Below are 24,451 nucleotides of genomic sequence, written 5' to 3' on the forward strand. Positions count from 1 at the left end.
CTCTGCAAATCTATTCAGAAAAATAGAACAGTTCATTCACTTGGGGCCCCAATGTAGGCTTATCATCAGCATACTGATATTAAAAAGTACTAAGAGAGCAATAAATTGGAATGCTTCATGTATTTATTTACACATCGTCTCTGGATCTTTCTTGATTTTGGGGGGCACGGGAGTAGGGGAAAGGTTGTTGGATGGATAAACAGTTATTTGTTGGGGGTATCTTCTGGAGGGACTTGGACCAAATAACCCTTCAAGGTGGTTCGGTGTCTTTCGAGTCCACGAGCTGTGTTCATATCCAATCCCAGATCAGACAAGCTTCACTAACCACAGAAGTTTGGGACAAAAGCCAGTTGCAACCCACACATCCCTGTGGTCCTCCTGCCTTCTGGCAAACTCCAGGACCAGATTGGAAAATCTGTGCCTGGTTTGGAGGCCAAGTTTGGTATGATCTGGGGATGATTTATATGGCTTTGGTTGGAGTCCACATGATATGTGCTACTTTGGCCAAGTTTAGCTTTGGGGTTTCTGACTCATTTGAAATAAAGTGTATGAGGTAGAGACAGATGGGCTCCCCAACAGGGATCAGAAGGGTCTCCTCCAAATCCTGTGGGACACGAAGACAACCAAATTTCCCACCTCCCTACTCAAAAGTCCAAAACAACACGCAATACAGGTGGTGTCGGGGTGAAGGAGTTGGATGTACAAGTGTTTCCTAAGATTTGCCAAAAATAAAAATAAGTTGCTTTTAATTTCTGAAGGGAGAAAGGCTGGATTGATTTTACAGACTCTCCTCTAAACAGCAATTTACATGCTGAAACTGTAAAGCTGAAGGTAAAATATCCCTTCCCGGTGATTTGAAATCCGTTGATTAATTTCAAGTTGATGACCTTGTTCCCCTACAACAATAGAACTTTAATTCATCTCACTCAGGCTGCCTCTAACTAGTTTTCAACAATCACGAAACCAGCAAGTAGTAGCTGTTTGGTGGATAGAATCCCTATTAATAAATACAAATTAAATGAAGCATATCAAAAGAACCCGATCCCAATACCAGACCAAATAGGATTTTCTCTGAATTTAAGAGCAAAATATGTCCCCATAGGAAGAATCTCAGATACTCTAAGTGAACTGTGTCCAATAAAAACAAAATGCAAGCCACAAATTCAAACCACTAAGTCATTTTTAAATTTTAAAACAGCCACATTAAAACATAAGAAGAGGTGAAATTAATTTTTAGACTTTTTTATTTAACACAACCTATCAAAAATATTACTACTTTGACATGCAATCAGTATAAAAGGATACATGAGATTTTTTTTTTTTTTTACGCTCTTTTTCCATCGAAGTCTTTGAATTCCGGTGTGTATTTTACACTTAACAGCATCTCAGTTTGGACTTTCCACATTTCAAGAGCTCAATCGGCTTATGTGACTAGGGGCTACCAGTAATGGACAGTGCAGCTGGAAGGTAACAGCCACACTACGTATCTTTCAGTAAGCAAATGTTATAGCTAGTTCTGACACCGGCTCAGGAAGATGAAGCCTGGCTTTGATCTCACAGAAATGGCAATATATGGGAAGTAGTATTGTAGCAGGCTATCAGGACTCTGGGGAAAACCTGCCCAAGCGTTCACCACCACTTGCCTCAGTTTCCCCATCTGTAAAATCTAGCTAGCTCATGTGTTTTAGCAGGTGAAATTAGTGAATACAAGCTGATACTTGGAATTACATCTATGGTGTCATACTAATCAACGAATCAGAAGAGGCTGATCAGAGGCACCCGGGTGGCTCAGTGGGTTAAAGCCTCTGCCTTCGGCTCAGGTCATGGTCCCAGGGTCCTGGGATCGAGCCCCGCATCGGGCTCTCTGCTCCGTGGAGAGCCTGCTTTCTCCTCTCTCTCTGCCTGCCTCTCTGCCTACTTGTGATCTCTGTCTGTCAAATAAATAAGTAAAATCTTTAAAAAAAAAAAAAAAAGAAGAAGAAGAAGAAGAAGTAGAGGCTGATCAGAAATACCGTTAGGCAAGGACTGACTCTTCCTCATGCATCACTGTTAGTCCCAGGACCTAGCACAGCTCTGGGACACAGAAGGTGGTCAACGCACATTTTCATTTAAGAGTGGTGGACACTGTAATGTGCGCCCAGATCCAACTTTCAGAAATAAAAGGAATTTTACCCAGGCTGCTGGGAGTGCTGCCAGCAAACAGCCCTCAACTATCATCTCCCTTTGGGGATTGCCTCAACTAAAGACCGAAGGCTTGCTAAAATCAAGCACCTTTCCAACGTTGTTTGTATTACAGGGCAGGCTCCCTCCTCCTCAGGAAAGGCAGCACTAAAAGGCCACTTTCGCTCCAGAGCCCCTCTTCCTTCTGCGTGTACCTTGAGCGTGCCTTTCCCTTCCTCCTTTCCCTTCTGCCTTCCCTCCCCTCCCCTCTCTTCCAAAGGTGTTGACCGCAAGAGCACTGCCTAATAAACATCCTACCTGCCAATACACAACCTACGGCACCCAACTGATGATATAAGAAATAAGAGCTGTCTGTTAAAAGAAGAGTTAAGACAATGAATAAATAATATTTACCAATGTTTTCCTAACAATTTCTATTAACCAGGTCAATATAAGTGTTGCCTATATACGGCACACCAGGGACCATGACTTTGAGTCTCCGCACCAGCAGCTCATTTTTTCCAAGGCACACAACCACGCCGTGACAGAAGAAATGAGCATAGCTGCGAGCACTGAGACTCTTTCAAGAAAGTCTCTTTCTTCTTGAGGTTATCCAAGACCCACACGCTACAACCAGACGCATGCATGCCGGAGTGAGCCCAAACCACAGAGTTCTCTCGCATCTCGGACTTTCAAATTCTTAAATTTGCCCTTTACTTAAAAAAGTCAATGATTTCACCAAGAAAGTTTGATTAGTTTCTTTTACTTTCTGTAATGAAGTGCCATCCTTTTTACACTTGAAAGGATCTTTGTAATAATGCAACATTGATCTTTTGAATACAGATGAGCTAACCTAGATAATAGGATTTAGAATGAGAAAGACCAGACTTGTTCCGATATTTAAGGCTCCAGTGCCATCAAGAGGAATTGTGGCGTAAGACATGTTTCCAGAGACATTGTCTGATGCCACCTTAATAAATGTAGGATCATGTTTCCTCCTGCACGTTGTTTTTATTTTGCTCAGTATCTTGAGAGAAGTCAATATGTTGTGTCCCCGGATGTCAATCACCCAGTGCAAAAAAAAGGAGAGGGAGAGCTGTGGAGATTTAGCTCTGAGATCTGTTCTTCTCAAGTCTGCTGCTTTAAGCCACAAAGGTCGAGAACTGGGATTCAAACCTGATACTAGAAAGCAGTTCTGAAAAACTTTTGGAAAAAAATGGGAAGTCACTGATTCAAAAAATTATTTTGCACCAGGCTCCACTGAAGAACTTACGAGGGGAGGTGGGACCGTTTCCCTTCGGAAAATGAAGTATAGTCTCTAGGAGGTCGATTGCTATTTTTCCTTTAAAAAAAAGAAGGGAAAGACAGCCTTTCTGGGGGTCTCGTCCTCCAGGAGAGACTGAGGAAAGATATCCTTCCGTACAGCCTTCCTTCCACACAAGGGGTGACTTGTTCTCAGTCACAGCCTATGCCAGTGTGTCCTGTATATGGAGGGATGTGAGATTTAATGTCACAACAGAATGAAAAAGAACTAACACGAAAGACCCAAACCAATGACAAGTACAAAAGGATCCTACAAAAAAATGCTATTATTCATTATTCTCTCTACTTCCGGCATGTTTGAAATTACTCATTAAAAAAAAAAATTAAGTCCAAATCTTGTGTGGGGAGCTATCAGTAAGTCACAAACAAAATCAAGTGCTAAGCCTGTGACACTAATTATAAAGTATTTAGAGATGAGAGAGCTCAGTATGGGCTAAATTGATCAAAGAAGCCCTTGGGCCTTGGATAATGTAAGAGCTGATAATTACTGATCTCTTACTATACACCAGGTGGTATGAGAAGCACTCCACATGGGCTATCTCATTTAATCCTCAACAGGACTGTATAAGGGAGTTACAGTGACTCTGCTGAGGTCCAAGGTTAAATAACTCCCCGCAAGAGTTTACAATTATCAGAAGTCAATTTATCAGACCCTAGAGCCTGAACTCTTCAACACCTACATCCTATCAAACTTGGCAAAGTGCAAGGAAGATTCGAAGGGTACAGGACCAAGAAGGAAGACCAAGGCATCCGAACAGTCCCAGAGGGAAAGACAAATTGAAAGAAAATAGATAGAGATATGGGTGGGCGTTGTGTGCGGGCACAAGCAATACAGAATCAAGTTTGGGGACAGAAAGGATGCCAGACTTTGGTATCACAAATAAGGAGGGCACCTAGGGTGTTCAGTCAGTTAGTTTAGCCTCCGACTCTCGATTTCAGCTCAGGTCATGATCTCAGGGTTGTGAGATCGAGACCCTCATCAGGACTCCATGATGGGCATGAAGCCTGCTTAAGATTCTCTCTCTCCCTCTCCCTCTGTTGCCCACCCCACCCTCACCCTTGTATGCATGTGCTCGCTCTCTCTCGCTCTCTCTCTCTCTCTCCAAAATAAATAGAGTTTAAAAATAAGGCCACAGGAACTGGGATAACAGATAGGAGACCACTTACCTGAATGTCTTCCAAGACAGAGACTTGGTTACCAGTAAGATGGTAAGAGCACCATTCTAGATGCAAAATATGAATTCCCCCCGGAACAACAGCAGGGGTGATCAATGCCCTTGATATTCCCCACCCAGGAATACAATTGGCCCCAGAGTCTGGCCTTGGGCTCCCCCTACTTAGGAACTCAATAACCTCCACTATAAGGGCATTGTAGCCGCCAAAACATGTACGAAGATATTCTGGTCCCATGAAACAGTAAAAAAACAGGGAAGCAAAGAAAGGGAAGAGCGAAGGAGGGAGAGTTTTAAATTCCTAGATCCAAACAGTTTGAGAAACCCTACAGGCAATAGCATCTTTTCAGGGATTTATAATGCACGTTAGCACAAAACTCCTTTTAAACAAGCAACTGTTTTCCTAACTTATTTGGCCACTGACCCTCAGAGGGCACACTCGGGGAATGAACAGTTGAGAGAAACGCAGAGGCACAGAACCACGCCCATACATGCTTCTCCAGAGAAGTAAAAGTATTTAAAGTGGGGATGGCCTGAGAAAAAAAAGGCATGCCGAGGAGCAACGCTCAACCAGAAATTATGGCCGGGAAGAGTCAAAGAATCGCTTTGAAAAAATTAGGACTAGATTACAAAGGAACTAGCGGAACATGGGGAGTTCCTGCATGGAAGATCCTAATGTAAGCAGCGAAGACGAAAGGCACTGCGTCTAAGAGCTCAAAATCCGAATTGGGAGGAGATGTTGGGGAAGACAGGGTGGGGCTGGGGAGATGGGGTGTGTGACGGCAGTGTAAATGGTGGAAAGCCGGGGCTTTGAAAACAGACACTTCGAGTGAATGTCAGCACTGTCCTTCAGCACTACGCACCTTGTGTTTGGTGCTCAATCTCTCCCCGCCCATCTCTCATCAAGGGAAACCAAGGCTTAAAGAAGGAATGTGACTTGCCCCACAGCTAAAAAGCATCACAGCCAGGATTCAAAACCAGAGGTAACTGCTTCCAGAACCTTTGGGCTTGACCATGGTATCGGACCCTCCCTAAGACATCTTCATCAGCAGCCCCTCCAGGGCAAGACATGCAGTCACTCACCCAGTCTCCTCAATCCCCCCGGCTCCTCAGGGTCTCCTTTTTCCTCTTAGTCAGCAGAGAGCATCACCTTTGCCTCGTTTCCCACAGGAAATTTTTCACTGGGATGTAAAGTTACAAAAGATCTGTGATACTGTTTTTATATATTCACCAAACTCCACCTTCAGCCAACGTATTTTTATTCCAGACACTTGCAGCTGACTTTATTTCAAGGGAACAGGTACACCCAATCCAGTTATAACATCAGACACCGTTCAGGTAACGGAACCAACACTACCCCTTAGGGACATCTTCTGTGGCTTCTATTCTTCCAGTATGTTTTTATTTACCACCTTTGTTCAGGCTGCAATTACCCAAGGCCAGCATCTGCCAATATCATGCTGCTCACCTCACTCCATAACCTACAGGTGATGTTCTACTCGAAAACTCACCAGTGCTAAGGGCTTTTTTTTTTTTTTCATCTCCTCCTTTCCCAAATTTGACCCTAGGAGGCCTGGGGTAAGCAGTCCTTACTCCCCAAGGGGTAGAGAGCAGATCTCCATTGGAGTCCACAGCAACCCAGCTCAGTTACTATAAGCCCGCACGCAGCACCTCACAGGTGAGTGTGCGTAGAAAACCCGCCTGAGCCTCGGCTTTGACTTGTAAACAGAGGCTTTGAAAGAGCAAAGTTGTGAGTTTGTCTCCACTAAAGCAAACTTCCTCTGCTGTTTGCTTTGGGCGTTTTGCCGATGTGTCTGCAGAGCAAGAATGGATTTCCTGTCTGTTCCTCCAATCCTCCTGGAGCCCCACGGAGCTCAGCTGCCACCTCGAGGCTCCAGAACAGGCATCTAGCCATATCCGGGTCTGAGGGCCCCTCCAAAGGTCCCCTCCCTCCCCTTCTACCTTAACCCTTTCTTCCCCTGGCCGGGTTGGGTAGTGAATCTACAACTTAACCAAAGAATGAGGGTTAGGAGGCTCCATGGAGCTCCAGCCTAAAAATCCACTGCCCCCAAAAGGAAGGTAAGACAAATCTAGGAGGTGGTCAACCACACTGTGCTAAGCAGTGTGCCCAGATAAGATCATGATTACCTTCCAGGGCTGCTGTGAGAGCTCAATGAGATTATCCCCCATTTAACCACGGGGACTTTATCCCAGGTAAGCCCCAGGCCTGCCTACCTTCAAAGATGCAGCCACCCCAGGTGCAAAATGCAAGATGCTAGAAGACCAGGTAGTTTCGCTAAATGCTACAGCAGAGAAGGCTACATTCAGGCTCATTTTCCTTGAGACATGTGGCTCCTTCATTATCTTTTTCATTTTGCTATTCTGAGACTGACATGGGTATTAAATTCTCATTTTCCTTTTTTATTGTAACAAAAACAGTGCAAACGTGGTTATAATCAGCACCTCCCCTAGTGCCAGGGAAACAAAAGAGAAGACCTGGTTATGTAATGACTACATATAGCCACAAAGAAGGTGGCTGTGGCCAATTGTCACCCAGAGACCGTACAGGCTAGTCATACCAATTGTCCAGTGTTTCAAGAAAAGCAAGAAACCTGGATCTTTAATAGAAGTCTTTGCATTTAAGTGTTAGCAATTGTTTAAAATTCAACACTGTATGAGCCAATGCAGCATGACAAACCAAATATGCTCATAGGACAGATACTAGAACTGTCCAAGGTTTTGCAGCAACCTCTGCATTATGGCACTCCAGGAAGAGTCAACGGATTAGCTCTGACTTAAGACCTCCTGCATCCGTAGGGGCCAGGGGACATTCGGAACCCAGCAGGACTAGACCTCTCTGTGAATGAGACCCTTCAGAATTCCCATGATCATGGGGTTAAGGAAGGTCACACGGTTCCATCTTCAGAGAAAGCTGGCTAGATTCTGCCTACTTAATAGGTGTGGAGAAAGACTAAATACAAAAATTTCCTGAAAGCAACAGCAAGATTTAAGTCATATCTAAGGGTATTGAGGGTTTAGAAGAAGGATGGGCTTATGTATTATCTTTGTGATATTTCCAATTAAATGCAAAATCAACAGAACATCTTCTGCCAGGGTCATGGTGGTAATGAACAACCACCCCAGCTTGTTAGTGCAACAATCTCTCAAAACAGCAAAAAGGAGGATAAATCAACTGCCTTTGCTACCTTTATCAGCATAAACAAAGAGATAAAAATACGGTATAAAATTTTAACTATCTTCCCCCATTCTACCTGCAAATGTGAAATTCCCCTGTGCTTCAATAAAGGAAAAATACATCCAATGAAGTCTAACAAATGTGCCATCTGTTCAGAAAGCAGAAGGCAGGCATCTTTTACATGTGACACCACTGCCCTCTTGTGGTCTAGACACATAATGCAACTGTTCACCAGGGAGGCGTGAAAGGTTATGGCTAAAAATTGTACTTCTCCTAAATATATATCATTTATAACATGGGACAATATATGGAAAAAACCCTTTCATTCTAAGGAACACAAATATCACTTATATTAAAACCTCCATTCAAATCAGACCCTGTTTCATTCTGCATTGATCTTTCTTAAGAAAGGGAAAAGAAATCGAGAAGGGGAAAATGTCATTAGGAAACAGCTGGATAGCCAAGGACGCATAGCCCAGAGACTTAATGATGCCATTGGTCATTCCCTGCTGTTGTGCCCATACCTGGCTTCCCACATCACTGCCTTCCTGAATGGTTCCTGCAAAGGAGGAAAAAAGGCCGTTTACTTCCACTCATTTATTGGCTCCCCTCCACCAGTTTGTACTCCCACACTCTGGCTTCACCCTTCAAATCCGTGGTGGCAAAAGAATCCCAGAGGCTGTTCCCGGGTAGGCATTCTCCAAGAAGATGGCAGGAATTCAGTGCCCAGGCAAAGAGAAAGGAAAACTCTCCAGTATGCTGAACCAGACCAAATGGAGACATTATACCTACAAACTAAATAAATAGTACCTGCATTTTCTTCTATCCCCCACTGACCACAGGAAGACTGGCTCAGTCAATGAACAAATACTCAAAACGGAGTATCTACAGACATAAAACAAGGTGTCAGGCGCACTCAGGATAGACACTTCTCTGAGCCAGCTTTTCTTACCTGTAAAATGGGGGTAATGCCTTCGATCTCATCCTTGTCATCACCCTATGGAGGGGTGAGAGAACATGAGACTTCTTCCTCAAGACTGGTCAAAGGCTGTAGGCTTTTACCATAATATTCTAGTTTGAATTTGGTGCAAGTGTTAGATTCGAATCTCATTAATGTGATTGTTTAGGTAATCATCTGAAAGCTGAGTAGGTTACTTGAGCTTTGTGACCCAGCACACGCAAGCCTGCCTGGTTTATCCCAGTAAGGGTTGATATCAGGCCAATTGGCTGCAAAAGGGAAGAGCTTTCCAGTCCCTCCCCAGGGGAGCCCAGCATGGCTGCCAGGTCCCTGCCTCTGGAGACAGTGTTGGAGTTGCTGGCAGCGCAGCCGGCCATGCCAGGTCCTAACCAACTGAGACGAGAGCACTTCTGAGGGCTGCAGGCTGCTGTGACAAAGGCCCTGTCCCAACTCCCACCCCTGCCCTACACCATGCCACAAGACTAGAGTGGGATCCTGACTCCCCAACTAGTGACCAGGGGGCAATACAGCTGGTGTTTGTTTTATTTATACCAGGCATGTCTGCTGCTCTGTGTGAGTACCCAATTCAGTTAGAGGGAAAGAATTAGCTGTTTATTTATTCCACCTTTAGAAGTAAGAAATTAATCTTTAATCAGACCTGCAAGTAGAATGGCCCATTGAAGATTCACTTTGAAAAGACAAGACAGCGCTGTCTGTGAAAATGGGCTTTGGCATCGGACACACCCCAGTTCAAGGCTCACCTCTGCTACTTACTAGCTGTGTGATCTCAGCAAATTAATCCATGTCTTTGAGTTTATATCCTAATGTAAAAAAATGAGGATCACAGTTTCTAATTCTTGGGTTTGCGTGAGAATGTATGCATGCCTGGAAAGATCTTAGCTGAGTCCCTAGCACATCACACATGTTAAAGAATGATAAGAAAGCTGGCACCGTAAATAAATGAGGCAGGCTTTGAAGGCCAGGTGAATTTTAGCTTGGGGTGAGCAGAAGTATCGAAGCCAGAAAGCCTCCGGACGCAATTTAGACTTCGTTACTGTGAGGGAGGCAGACACTCCAGCATCAAGATCAAGGGCAGGATGGGGAGTCAGACAGCCTGGCCAACATGACCCGGAGCTATTTGTCGAACATTTACTTCTTCCCTTGTAACCTGTCAGGGGCCACTATCGATCATTTCCCTTCCCCGCTGAGCCATCCCGGCAGCTGAGCTGACAAGGGTGAATGGCGAAGTGATGGCTCCTAACTAGAAGGTTTTCCCACCGCCACGTTTCTCAGGCTGCCGCCGCAGTCTTCTCACACCAGGGTGACCAGCCCTGCCCCGCAGTGTTTCAAGTGGGGTCCCCCAAGTGCCGCAGGAAGGCAAGCCCCGCGACCTTCTTTGTTTCTTCACTGTCAGAAACTGGGCAGATGGGTTAGGCTTCCGGTCCCTTGTTTCCCTTCAGCCGAGTGTCCATTCTCTACTTTGTATTCCAGGCCCTTTTGTAGACCAATTCCCGACAGGAGCCTTGGCCCTTGATCCCTCATTACCTTTTCTGCCAGCGGCAGTCCCAACTGCTCTGTGCAGACCCCTCTCCTTTCAATCATGCCACCTCCACTTTTTCTTTCCTTTTCCTTTTTTTTCCCCCTCTGCCAGTGAAATATAGCACCATTTGATCTACTTCATCTGTTATCACTTTCCCCAATAAAAATTGAAATTGACTGAAGCCCCAGTCTCAAGCTGGAGTTATTTGTTAGGGTTCTTTTTTTTTTTTCTTTTTCTTTTCTTTTTTTTTTTTAAGTTGTATTGTGATATTTACATGCCATAAAATTTACCACCTTTAAGTGGACAAGGGAATGAATCATAGTAAAATTACAGAGTTGGACAACCATCACCATAATCTAATTTTAGAATATTCCCATTACCTAAAAAGAAGCCTCCTGCCTGCTTTATAGTCAGTCCATATCCCCATCCCCCAGACTTTTGAACATTTCACATAAAAAATACAATGTGTGTGCTTTTGTGTCTGGTTAAGCTGGGTTCTTTTCACATATCCTAGTGCCTTGGGCATCACCTTGGACAGCCTAAGCCCGTATACCCTTCTGCTTTTGTTCCCTCACCTATTAGAGAAGATGCTTCCATTTCTTGAAAAATTCTGAGCACTTTCTACAGACAAGGCTCTGGGCTTAGCCTGGGGATACAGTGGTTAGCAAAACTAGATACAGTCCTCGCCCTCGCCAAGCCACAAATATTTATTTTATATGAAACAAATATTTATTTCACGCAAGTAAATTTAAAGTTATCAGTGTGATTTGTTCTACAAAAGAGAGATAAAATCTTGATTTTAATCTGAACTAACTTAATGCAGTTTACACTAACTGCCTATTACCAAGAGAGTTAGCATCTTGAAAAACAGACTCTCCGGTCAAAGTGGAAATGTTTTTGTTAAAAGTAAGCATGGTATTCAATGCAATCCCTATCAAAATCCCAGCTGCTTTTTTTGCATGAATTGACAAGCTGATCCTAGAATCCATATGGAGATGCAAAGTACCTCAAATAGCCAAGAATCTTGGGGAAAAAAAGATGGATGTTGGTCTTAATTTCAAAACTTACTACAAAGCTACAGTAATTATGCCCGTGTGGTACTAACATAAGAATAGGCATATATATCATCAGAATAGAATTAAGAGTCTGGAGGAGTACCTGGGTGGCTCAGTTGGTTAAGCTTCCAACTCTTGGTTTCAGCCCAGGTCATGATCTCATGGTGGTGAGCTTGAGCCCCCGGAGCCCCAGCTGAGCCCTGAATAGGGCTCAAGGCAGAGTCTGCTTCAGATTCCCTCTCCCTCCCTCTTGGCTCCTTCCCCTAACTCACTCCTGAGCACTCTCTCTTTCTAAAATAAACAAATAAAATCTTAAAAAGTAATAAAAATAATTGACAGTTCAGGGAAAAAAACCACATACGTTTATGGACAATTGATTTTCAACATGGGTGCTAAGGTAATGCATTGGGAAAAGAACAGTCTTTTCAACAAATGATGTTGGAGCAACTGGATATCCATGTGCAAAAATTATCCCAAAATAGATCAAAAACCTAAATATAAGAATTAAAAGCATAAAATTCTTCCAGGAAAATATATGTAAATCTTTGTGACCTTGGGTTAAGCAATGGATTCTGATATATGACATTAAAAAAATGAGTAAAAAGAAATAAATTAGACTTCATCAGAACTGCAAACTTTTCTGCATCAAAGGACATTTTCAAGAAAGTGAAAAGGCAACCTACAGAAGGGAGAAAATATTTGCAAATCATATATCTGGTAAGAGTCTAATGTCCAGAATATATAAGTAACCCCTATGACTCAACAACACAAAACAAACAATCCAATTAAAAATGGGTAAAGGACTTGAATAGACATTTCTCCAAAGAATATATACAAATGGTCAGTAAGCACATGAAAAGATGCTAGGATTATTAATAACATACAATTTCACTTTACAGGAAAAAAATCACCATGAGTTATCACTTCATGTGCTTTAAGATGGCTATGATCAAAAAGACAGGCAATGACAAGTCTCAGTGATATATAGACTTGGAACCTCCATACATTGTTGGTAGGAATATAAAATGGTACAACTGCTATGGGAATAGTTGAATCATTCCTCAAAGTGTTAAACGAGGCGTTTCCATAGGACCCAGTACTTCCAATATACCCAATAGAACTGAAAACATATAGCCACACAAAATGTATACAACAGCAATATTCATAGTAGCCAAAAAGTAGCAACAATTCAAATATCCATCAACTGAGGGATGAAGAAACAAAATGTTGTACACCCATATAATGGAATGTTATTCAGGTATGAGAAGTAAGGAAGTACTAACACATGTTACAACATGGATGAATCTTGAAAACATTTTGCTATGAAACCAAACAAATAAACAAACAAAGGCCACATAATGCAGGATACCATTTCTATGAAATGTCCAGAATAGGCAAGCCCACAGTGATGGAAAGCAGGGTTATGGTTGCCTTAGGGTTGAGGGGAGTGTGGGGGATGCACTGGGATAGGAGGTGACAGCTAAAGGGCACAAGGTTTCTTTTTGGGCTGATGAAACTAGTGCAGAATTAGTGGCCTTAACTGCACAACTCTGTAAATACGCTAAAAAAAACCACTGAATTGTATACTTTGATTGTATACTAAAAAGAGTACGTGGAATATATCTCAATAAAAAAATAAGGGTTGGGGACGTCTGGCTGGCTGAGCCAGAAGAGCATGTGACTCTTGATCTCAGAGTCCTGAGTTTGAGCTCCAACTTGGGTGTAGAGATTACTTAAAATAAACAAACTTTAAAAAATAATAATAATGAGGCTTGATCACTGTGACCCAATTCAGACAATGCAGAAGTACATCAATGTTAGAGTAATCTGCGTTCCCTTCCCCCCACCAGATTTACTAACTTCTTGTCCCTGGGCTCCACATCTGCTTTCCCGTAATCTGCTTTGTGATGATACTTTATTTGGGACGTTGCACTTGGCATTTCTCACAAGAGCGAGATTAGGAAGCAGGATAAGAGAAGAAGTCCCACTTCCTGTTGTCTTGCTGCCCCCCTCAGCATCACTCCAGCAGCCATGGGAGCCCTGGGGTGCAGCTCCTTCTAGCCCCCTGTGCCCCCCCAACTCCCCCATCCCGTCCCGGTCTTGAGCTTCCACCAGCCCTTCTAGCACCTTCGCCACAACACCCCTTTGAAAGGCACCAGGGGAAAGCAAGTCTTGCTCCCTTCCCAGCGGCCCGAGTCCTCCTCTGAGGTTCCAATAACACACAAACTCACCCTTTGTTCCTCACTCCTAGATGTCATCACTGCTTTCCACATTACTGTCTTTGTGACGCCTCAATAGCCCTCCTGCTCTTTGAGCACTTCCAACCTTGTAAGCATGTCTCTATATGAAATCTCTTATGTTGAGATATTTTGTGTGGTTTCTTTTTGCTTAACAGCATCCTGACTGACAAAGCCCATTGCAGGCATATATTCCTCTAAGTTCCTTCCAATTCATATTGAAATATTACCTTCCATTTTTCTTTATATAAAGGGATACTATGCTAAACCATACCTGTTTTATATTGTGGACATCTTTTTCAGTATACTCTGCATCAGTTTGTATACAGTCAGTTTATCATTTTTACGGTAATTGGATCCAATCCATCTTCTCACATGATGTTCATTGCTCTGAATTTGTCTAAAGTATATTGATCTTTTAAGGAACTTTAATTGTACTGAATTCTAATTATATTCATTTATTTATGAAGCACCTACTCTGTGAAATCTTTATACTGAGTGTTTGAGGAGATACAGATAAGTCAGACATGGTCTTGCCCTGAAGGAGCTTGAATTTTGTGGGGAGATGTGAACTATAATTAACACTATAAAGCTGAATTTTTAGGACATTTCTAATTTTAATTAGTCTGTGCTTTCCCTCAAATACACTAATTCTCAAACCTGGATTTTTATTTTCAAAACCAAACACAAACCTCCATTTAGTGGCTACTATGCAACTCTTTATCCTCATGTTCATCTGTCCCATAAAAAGAGGGAATCTGTTCATAGCTTGTAATGATTTTGAGATAGGAAGAAATTCTGAGAGTGTACCTAAATTTAATTCTTCTCTAGACAGAAAGATGGGAGTTCTTAGGGGACATAAGATTTATTAAGCTGGAAAACAAATACTAATATAATTACACTTAATATTATACTAGTTCGCAGAGAATTATCTGAACCAAACTCAACTTTGACCCTACTGGAACTTAACTAGCCTCCTACTGGGTTACCAAAAGGTATTTTCCTAGACGTCCTAACAAGATCGTTTTTCTTAGTCTACATTTTACCCAAGGGCATGATATCAATCCTACATTTCATTTACAACTGGGAGAAGCCCAAAGGCCCAGAATAATTTATTAATGACATTCTCTTTTAAATAAGCTCTCTTCATAAGTCCATAACATATTCAAAAGAAAAAAATGGGAAAAAAATAAGCTCATTGGACATCACTAAATGTTGCCAACTCATTACTTTGAAATTTGACAATCAAAACAGAAAGAACAAAGGTGCTTGCCTGGCTCAGTCACTAGAGGATATGACTCTTTTTTTTTTTTAAGATAATAAATCTTATTTATTTTAGAGATAGGAGTGGGGGGAGCAGAGCAGAGGGAAGGGGAGAGGAAGAACTTCAAGCAGACTCCACGCTGAGTGTACAGCCTGACCTGGGGTTCAATCCCACAGCTCTGAGATCATGACCTGAGCAGAAATGAAGAGTCGGACACTTAACCAACTGAGCCACCCAAGGCACCCCTAGAGCATGCAACTCTTGATCTCGGGGTCATGCATTCAAGCCCGACATTAGGCATAAAGCTTACTTGAATGAATGAATGAATGAATGAATAAAAGGGAAAAAACATCAAAATATTCTATAACTTCCTAGAGTAAATATATTGCAAGACAATAAAATAGACTTAGGGAAAGAAAGTTTTTCTACTGAAGTAATTCCAGCTAATAAATACATAAGAAATGACAGAATTCAAATATTACCATTTCACAACCTTCCGTGAAACCACCAAATCCAGGAAACAGACATTGTGTTACTTCTCTAAGGCTGCTGTAACCAAATCCCACAGACTGAGTGGGTTAAAACAATAGAACGGTATTCCCTCACAGTTCTGAAGGCTGGTGGTCTGAAATGCAGGTGTCAGCAGGGCCTTGCTCCCTTTACGACTCTGGATAGAGCCTTCTTCCTCATCTCTAGTGGTGACCCCATCAATCCTGGTGCATTCCTTGGCTTGCCCCTGTATAATTCCAGGCTTTGCCTTGTTTTTTTGTTTTTTGCTTTTTTTTTTTTTAACTGGAACCATGAACCCATTTTTATTGTCAGTAAGAAACAGCAACACTTTAGAAAGATCAGCTAGGAAAAAAACGAGTTGTATTTAAAAATATAAAGTACAAAACTATTAACCAAAAATAAAATAAAAGGCCCTTTATTTAGGGGTATTTGGGTGGTTCAGCCAGTTAAGTGTATGCTTTCAGCTCAGGTCACTATCTCAGAGTCCTGGGATAAAGCCCCAAGGCAGGCTCCCTGCTCAGTGAGGAGTCTGATTCTCCCTCCACTTCTGCCACTCCCCCTGCTTGTGCACTCTCTCTCTCTCTCTCTCTCAAATAAATAGATAAAATCTTTAAACTATATATTCTTTTAAAAAAAGATTTTATTTATTTGACAGAGAGACCATTAGAGTCACCCAGGCACCCCAAAAAGAATATTTAAAAGGCTTTTCTGTTAAGTGCTAGGATTTAGAAAATGAAATAAAAATACAGTTCCTGGAGCAAGATGGTGGAGAAGTAGGAGACCTAAATATCATTGATCCCAGGAGTTCAGCTACATAGTTATCACACCATTGTGAACACCTACAAACTCAACAGGAGATCGAAGAGAAGAAGAGCAGCATTTCTAGGAACCGAAAATCGACCACTTTCTGGAAGGTGGGACCCACGGAGAAGTGAATCCAAGGTGATGTAGGGGAAGATAGGCCGTGGGGGAGGGTCAACTCCCGGCAAGCAGTAGAGCAGCGGAGCACAAAATCAGAACTTTTAGTTAGAAGTCTGCTCCACTGAGGGACATCACTCCAGAGGCTAAGCAGGGCGTGGAGCCCTCGCGGGGACAGTGTGGTCTCCGGACCTGTGTCACAGAAAGACCAGGGGTGTCTTAGTGTGACAGAGCTCCCAGGTGTCAGAGTGGGGAAGCCGGCTGCAGAGATGGAGCCGAGGAGGGGCTCTCAGCTCAGGGATTACCTTAAACCATGATCCAAGGCACAGTCGGGCCACTGCTCTTCAAGAGGGACCCCATAAGTGGAAGAACCATGGAGACCCCTCCTTTCTCCTCTGGGAGACGCAGTGCAGAGGCACGCTGCAGGAACCTGCTGGGTCCGGGGACTCTGGATGGAGCTGTGCACCAGAGATAAAAAGGCTCAGTCACACGCCAGGTGAGCACAGAGCTCAGCCAGAGACCAGAGGGACAGGACGGATTGACTGCTTTTCTCTGAGGGCGCACTGAGGAGTGCGGGCCTGGAGCTTTTGGCTCATACAGCAGGAGACTGAGAGGCCGCCATTTTCATTCCCGTCCTCCAAAGCTGTATGGAAAGCACTCAGGGAACAAAAGCTCTGGAGAACAAAACCAAGCATATTAATTAGCCTGGCCCCTGGCAAGGGTGGTGCAATTCCGCCTTGGGCAAAGATGTTTGAGAGTCACTACAACAGGCCCCTCCTGAAACCAAGTTCACTGATCAATGAGAAATGCAAAACTTCAGAGCTATGAGAATACAGCACACAGAATTCAAGGCTTTTTTCCCATAATTCTTTAGTCTTTCAAAGTTAAATTTTTAAAATTTTTTTCTTATTAAATTTTCTTATTCTAAAATTATTTTTCTTATTTAAAAATTTTCCTCTTTCCTAGTTTAATGTTTTTTAACTATTTTATCTTATCAATACCTTTTTAAAAAGTTTTTTTAAATTTTCATTGTTAGAGTCATATTCTATCTCTTCTTTGTACTTAACCTTATTTTTTATATACATATAGGTTTTTCTTGCTTTAAAATTTTGCTATACAGTTTCTTCTGATAGATGAAAATAGACCCTAAATCTAGCACATGACTTTGTTCCAGTCTCCAGCCTGATCACAGTCTTTCCTCTTTTTCTTTTTTCAACCAACTTCTTATATTATCAATTCCTTTTTTAGAATCTTTTTTAAATTTTCATCTTTACAGTCATATTTCATCCCTTCATCATGTTTACCCTTATTTTTGTATATATGTATTCTTTTTTCTTTAAAATTTTGGGAGGCAGTTTCTTCTAACAGACCAAAATACACCCAGAATCAAGTGTGTGGCTCTATTCATCAGCCCCCACCACCCAGTTTTGGGTCTCCTCCGATTTGGTTAGTGTATATCTTTCTGGAGTCATTGTTACCCTTTTAGTATTTTGTTCTCTCATTCATCTATTCTCATCTGGATAAAGTGACAAGGTGGAAAAACTCACCTCAAAAAAAAGAACAAGAGGCAGTATCGAAGGCTAGGGACCTAATCAATATGGATGTTAGTAAGACATCACATCTGGAGTTCAGAATGACGATTATCAAGGTGCTAGCTGGGCTTGAAAGAAGCATGGAAAATACTCGAGAATCCCTTTCTGGAGAAATAAAAGAACTAAAATATAACCAAGTTGAAATAAAAAAGCTATTTATGAGGTGCAATGAAAAATGGAGGCTCTTACTGCTAGGATAAATGTGGCAGAAGAGAGAATTAGTGATACAGAAGACCAAATGATGGAGAACAAAGAAGCTGGGGAAAAGAGAGCTAAACAACTACAGGATCACAAGGAGAGAAACTGAGAGTTAAGTGGTACTGTAAGATGAAATAGTATTAGAGTAATTGGGATCCCAGAAGAAGAAGAAAGAGAGAGGACGGCAGAAGGTATGTTGGAGTAAATTATAGCAGGGAATTTCCCTAATATAGCAAAGGGAACACGCATCAAAATCCAGGAGGCACAGAGAACCCCCCTCAAAATCAATTAAAAAAAAGGCCACACCCCATCATCTAAGAGTAAAATTTATAAGTCTCAGTGACAAAGAGAAAATCCTTTGAAAGCAGTGAGAGAGGGGAGGTCTGTAACAAACAATGGTAAAAATATTAGACTGGCAGCAGACCTATCCACAGAGACCTGGCAGGCCAGAAAGGACTGGCATTATATATTCAGAGCTCTAAACAAGAAAAATATGTAGCCGGGGCACCTGGGTGGCTCAGTGGGTTAAGCCTCTGCCTCCAGCTCAGGTCATGATCCCAGGGTCCCGGGATCAAGCCCCGCATTGGGCTCCCTGCTCAGCGGGAAGCCTGCTTCCCCCTCTCCCACTCCCCCTGCTTGTGTTCCCTCTCTCGCTGTGTCTCTGTCAAATAAATAAATAAAATATTAAAAAAAAAAAAGAAAGAAAAATATGTAGCCAAGAATACTATATCCAGCTAGGCTGTCATTGAAAATAGAAAGAGAGATAAAAAGCTTCCAGGACAAACAAAATCTAAAGAAATTTGCAAACACCAAACAAGCCCTAAAGGAAATATTGGAAGGGGTCCTCTAAGCAAAGAAAGAGCCTAAAAGTAACAGATCAGAAAGGAACAGAGACAAATACAGTAACAGTCATGTTACAGGCAATACAATGGCACTAAATTCTTATCTTTCAATAGTTAACCTGAATGTAAATGGGCTAAATGCCCCAATCAAAAGATACAGTGTATCAGAATGGATGAAAAAACAAGACCCATCAATATGTTGTCTACAAGAAACTCATTTTAGACCCAAAGACACCTCCAGACTTAAAGTGAGGGTGTGGAAAACAATTTACCATGCTAATGGGCATCAAAAGAAAGCTGGGTGGCAATTCTCATATCAGATAAATTAGATTTTAAGCCAAAGACTATAATAAGAGATGAGGAAGGGGACTATATCATACTTAAAGGGTCTGTCCAACAAGAAGATCTAACAATTGTAAATATCTATGCCCCTAATATGGGAGCAGCCAATTATGTAAACCAAATTTAAAAAAAAATCAAAGAAACACATTGACAATAATACAGATATTATGATACTTTCTGTGGAAAACCCAAAAGACTCTACTCCAAAAATGCTAGAACGCATACAGGAATTCAGTAAAGTGTCAGGATATAAAATCAATGCCCAAAAATCAGTTGCATTTCTATACACCAACAGCAAGACAGAAGAAAGACAAATTAAGGAGTTGATCCCATTTACACTTACACCCAAACCCATAAGATACCTAGGAATGAACCTAACCAAAGAGACAAGGAATCTGTACTCAGAAAACTATAAAGTTCTCATGAAAGAAATTGAGGAAGACACAAAGAAATGGAAAAACGTTCCATGCTCATGGACTAGAAGAACAAATATTGTGAAAATGTCTATGCTACCTAAAGTAACCTACACATTTAATGCAATCCCTATCAAAATACCATCAACTTTTTCACAGAAATGTAATAAATAATCCTAAAATTTATATGGAACCAGAAAAGACCCTGAATAGCCAGAGGAATGTTGAAAAAGAAAACCAAACTTGGCGGCATCACAATTCCAGACTTCAAGTTCTTACACAAAGCTGTCATCTTCAAGACAGGATGGTACTGGCACAAAAAGAGACACATACTTCAATGGAACAGAATAGATAGCCCAATGTTCAATGCAACTGGAAATCTATCCTTCTCTCTCCCCCCTCCCCTTATAAATTGAGGCTATGGGGTAAGAGAAAAGTGCACAACCCACCACCCCTCTTCCCTTCCCCTATTCATTAAAATCCCTTATTTTAACCCCCCCCCCATTTCTTTCCACTCCTTTTCTGGCAAAAAGGAGTCTTTTCCCCTCTTTGACCCTAAGAACATACTGCACAGGGGAAATTGCCCCCATCTGGTCCTGGCTCCTCTCTTAGTTTCTCTTCTCTTCTTCTGCTCTTTTCCTGGTGCTCTTTTTCTTGGAGGAGTGTGGGTAATAGAACAGCCATAGGCTTTGGGGGACCTTTAACTATTTTTTTTTCTTTTTTGTTTATAAAAACACTAAACATTCAATTCCAGAGAACCAAAAATCCCACCTCCCACCGAACACTACTAAGGGGCATGTCTTCTGCTCCATATCTTTCCTGTTTTTCTCTCTCTCTCTTGTTAATGCTCTTAAAAACAAATGAGTTTTTAATATAAATAAAGTTTTTAAGGTGTGAGAAAAAAAAAAAAAAAGAATAGAGAGCCCAGAAATGGACCCTCGACTCTACAGTCAACTAGTCTTTGACAAAGCAGGAAAGAATGTCCAATGGAAAAAAGACAGTCTCTTCAACAGATGGTGTTGGCATAATTGGACAGCCACATGCAGAAGAATGAAATTGGACCATTTCCTTACACCACACACAAAAATAGACTCAAAATGGATGAAATCCCTCAATGTGAGACAGAAATCCATCAAAATCCTTGAGGAGAACACAGGCAGCAACCTCTTCGACCTCAGCTGCAGCAACATCTTCCTAGAAACATCGCCAAAGGCAAGGGAAGCAAGGGCAAAAATGAACTTTTGGGACTTCATCAAAATCAAAAGCTTTTGCACAGCAAAGGACAGTCAACAAAACCAAAAGACAACTGACAGAATGGGAGAAGATATTTGCAAATGGCATATCAGATAAAGGGCTAGTATTCAAAATCTATAAAGAACTAATCAAACTCAACACCCAAAGAACAAATAATCCAATCAAGAAATGGGCAGAAGACATGAACAGACATTTCTGCAAGGAAGGCATCCAGATGGCCAAAAGACACATGAAAAAGTGCTCCACATCACTCGGCTACAGGGAAATACAAATCAAAACCACAATGAGACACCACCTCACACCAGTCAGAATGGCTAAAATTAACAAGTTAGGAAATGACAGATGATGGTGAGGATGCGGAGAAAGGGGAACCCTCCTACACTGTTGGTGGGAATGGAAGCTGGTGCAGCCACTCTGGAAAATAGTATGGAGGTTCCTCAAATGTTGAAAATAGAGCTACCCTATGACCCAGCAATTGCACTACTGGGTATTTACCCTAAAGATACAAATGTAGTGATGTGAAGGGGCACGTGCACCTGAATGTTTATAGCAGCATTGTCCACAATAGCCAAACTATGGAAAGAGCCTAGATGTCCATCAACAGATGAATAGATTAAAAAGAAGTGGTATATATATACAATGGAATACTATGCAGCATCAAAAGAAACGAAATCGGGCACCTGGGTGGCTCAGTTGGTTGAGCAACTGCCTTCGGCTCAGGTCATGATCCCGGACTTCCAGGATCGGATCCTGCATTGGGCTCCCGGCTCCTTGGGGAGTCTGCCTCTCCCTCTGACCTTCTCCTCTCTCATGCTCTCTCTCACTCATTCTCCCTCAAATAAATAAATAAAATATTTAAAAAAAAAAAAAGAAACCAAATCTTGCCATTTGCAGCGACATGGATGGAACTAGAGGGTATTATGCTAAGCGAAATAAGTCAATCAGAGAAAGACAATTATCATATGATCTCTCTGATATGAGGAATTTGAGAGGCAGGGCGGGGGGTTTTGGGGGGAAGGGAGGGAAAAAATAAAACAGGATGGGACCAGGGAGGGAGACAAACCATAAGAGACTCTTGGTCTTGGGGAACAAACTGAGGATTGCTGTGGGGTGGAGAGTAGGGATGGGGTGGCTGGATGATGGACATTGAAGGAGGTGAGGACATTGAAGACATGCGCTCTTGTGAGTAATGTGAATTGTGTAAGACTGATGAATCACACACCTGAAGCAAATAATAATACAAATAATACATTACATGTTAATTTTAAAAATTCTGGAAAAGACAAAATCCATGGAGACAGTGAAAAGATCAGTGGTTGCCATGGGTCAGAGAGAGGGAGGGATGAAGGGGTGGGGGATATTGACAATGAGTGAAACTGTATCAAGCAGAGAGTGTATGGGAAATCTCTGTATCGTCCCCTAGATTTTGCTGTGAACCTAAAACTGCTTTTTAAGAATAGTCTTTTTAAAGGGGAAGCTCTTTGTATCATTATTCTTACAAGTATTTCAAAAGCTTATAATTTTATCAAAATGAAGTTACCCACACCATGAAACCAGAGCACTCTCTCTGCACATGCACAGAGAAAAGGCCATGTAAGCACTCTGCAAGAAGGTGCTGTCTACACCACAAACAGACATGTATGGAAGGGGTCAGTGAGAGAAGGCAGAAGGAACTGTGGTCTGAAAGGATTTCAGATCCTGCTTGCCAGTCTTTAAACTGGTTTTGATGTTCCTCCCCCTTTCTGGAAATGTTCATATTTCAAAGTCTTTTTGTCTACAACCCTGTATAAGAGAGAATTTCCAGTTAGAAAAAGAAGAAGAAGAAGAAGAAGGAGGGGGAGGAGGAGGGGGGTGGGAGGAGAAGGCAGCCCTGATACCTATTGTAAAATCAAGTTTCAGAATGTAGACATTTTGGTTCTGATTTGGCAGAACATCCAAGAATGCTAAAAGCAACAGCATAATAAGGCGAGCAACAACCTCAAAAACCGGCAGTAGGGAACTGATTAAATACCTCGTGTTACAACTGCAGCCTGAAATAGTATGAAATAGATACTTTTAAAGATTATTAACTTTCATGATTAAATGTCTATAATAGCAATATTGAGTAAAATAAGGTATAGAGAAACCCATACAGGGGAATCAATCTATGGGGGTGTGTAGATGGGGAGTACCCTAAGTACATTATCTGTACTTAACTATATTATCTGTATGCATCATAGTAGTTTCTAAGAATGGAAGTTAATGAGGTCTCTCTCTCAATGAATGCAAAGTATTTAGCGCATAACGAATACCACTTAAAACAAAGTCCAGGTGAAAATAAGCCAAATGTTAACAATGACTATTTCTTCGTGGTAAGATGAGCTTGCTTTCTTGTATGTGTGGCTTGCTCTTCATCCTCTTCTTCTCCTTCTCCTTCCTGTTTCCTAGGATGTTCATCCCCAGTCTTTTTTTTTTTCAGTCAGGAAAAATAAATAAATTTTCTTCTCCAGGCCATGCTGTTTTTAACCTGAAAGTTAAAGAACCACTAACTGACCAGACATAATGTTCCACTGTAGGCATTCAGAGAAAGTCCTATAATTGAACAAACAGACCTGATTTCACCAGCAGCAAGAGCATTTATGTCCAAAAAGAGCACAATTATTCCCTTATGAAAACTGAGAGGCTTGACATATATAGAGTAGAATGAGGCAGGTTGAAAAATTACATGAACTTGAAGTTTCTCAAAGAGCACAAGGAAGACTGCATGAATCCTTGACAAAAGTGGTCATTAGATATGCGTTAAATCCAGTTCAGAAATATGTGTTTAGCTTGGTTGGGGACTGACACTAAAGGTAAAGGAAAAGTTGACTTGGTTATTAATAAATATATTTCTTGGGGAACCTGGGTAGCTCAGTCAGTTGAGCATCTGACTCTTGATTTTGGCTCAGGTCATGAACTCAGGATCCTGGGATTGAGCCCCACATCTGGCTCTGTGCTCAGCACAGAGTCTGCTTGAAATTCTCTCTCTCCTTCTCCAGCTGTCTCTCCTCCTGCTCTCTCTCTTTCTCTCCCCCCTCTCAAATAAATATATAAATAAAATCTTTTTAAAAAAAAAAAGTGGTTCTTCTCTTAAGTAAACAAACAAATGTGTTTCTTACTTAAAGAAAGAAAGCTGAGAACTATTGGTAGACTAAAGTATTTCATTACCCTGTGGAAATTCTCCAGGCTTGAGTCTGGGCACCCTCACATAGGTAGTGCGAAAAGTTTCAACAAGTGCCTGAACAGAGACCTTGGGTTCTGGGTCTACATGAATGCTTGGGTCTGAGGCTCTGTCAGCACTAAAAAGTCCCATTTCAAATTATCACTCCCCCCCCCCACCCACTTCAGTGATAGAGGCTACACGGGTTTTCACACTTGGGAAGAGCCCTTTCAGAAAGATCCCACACAAAAGTCCCTCAGAATTATTCCATCTGTTACGGATTGAATTGTGTCCCTCAA

The sequence above is a fragment of the Martes martes genome (genome assembly GCF_963455335.1).
Source record: "Martes martes genome assembly, chromosome: 5".
NCBI lineage: Eukaryota > Metazoa > Chordata > Mammalia > Carnivora > Mustelidae > Martes > Martes martes.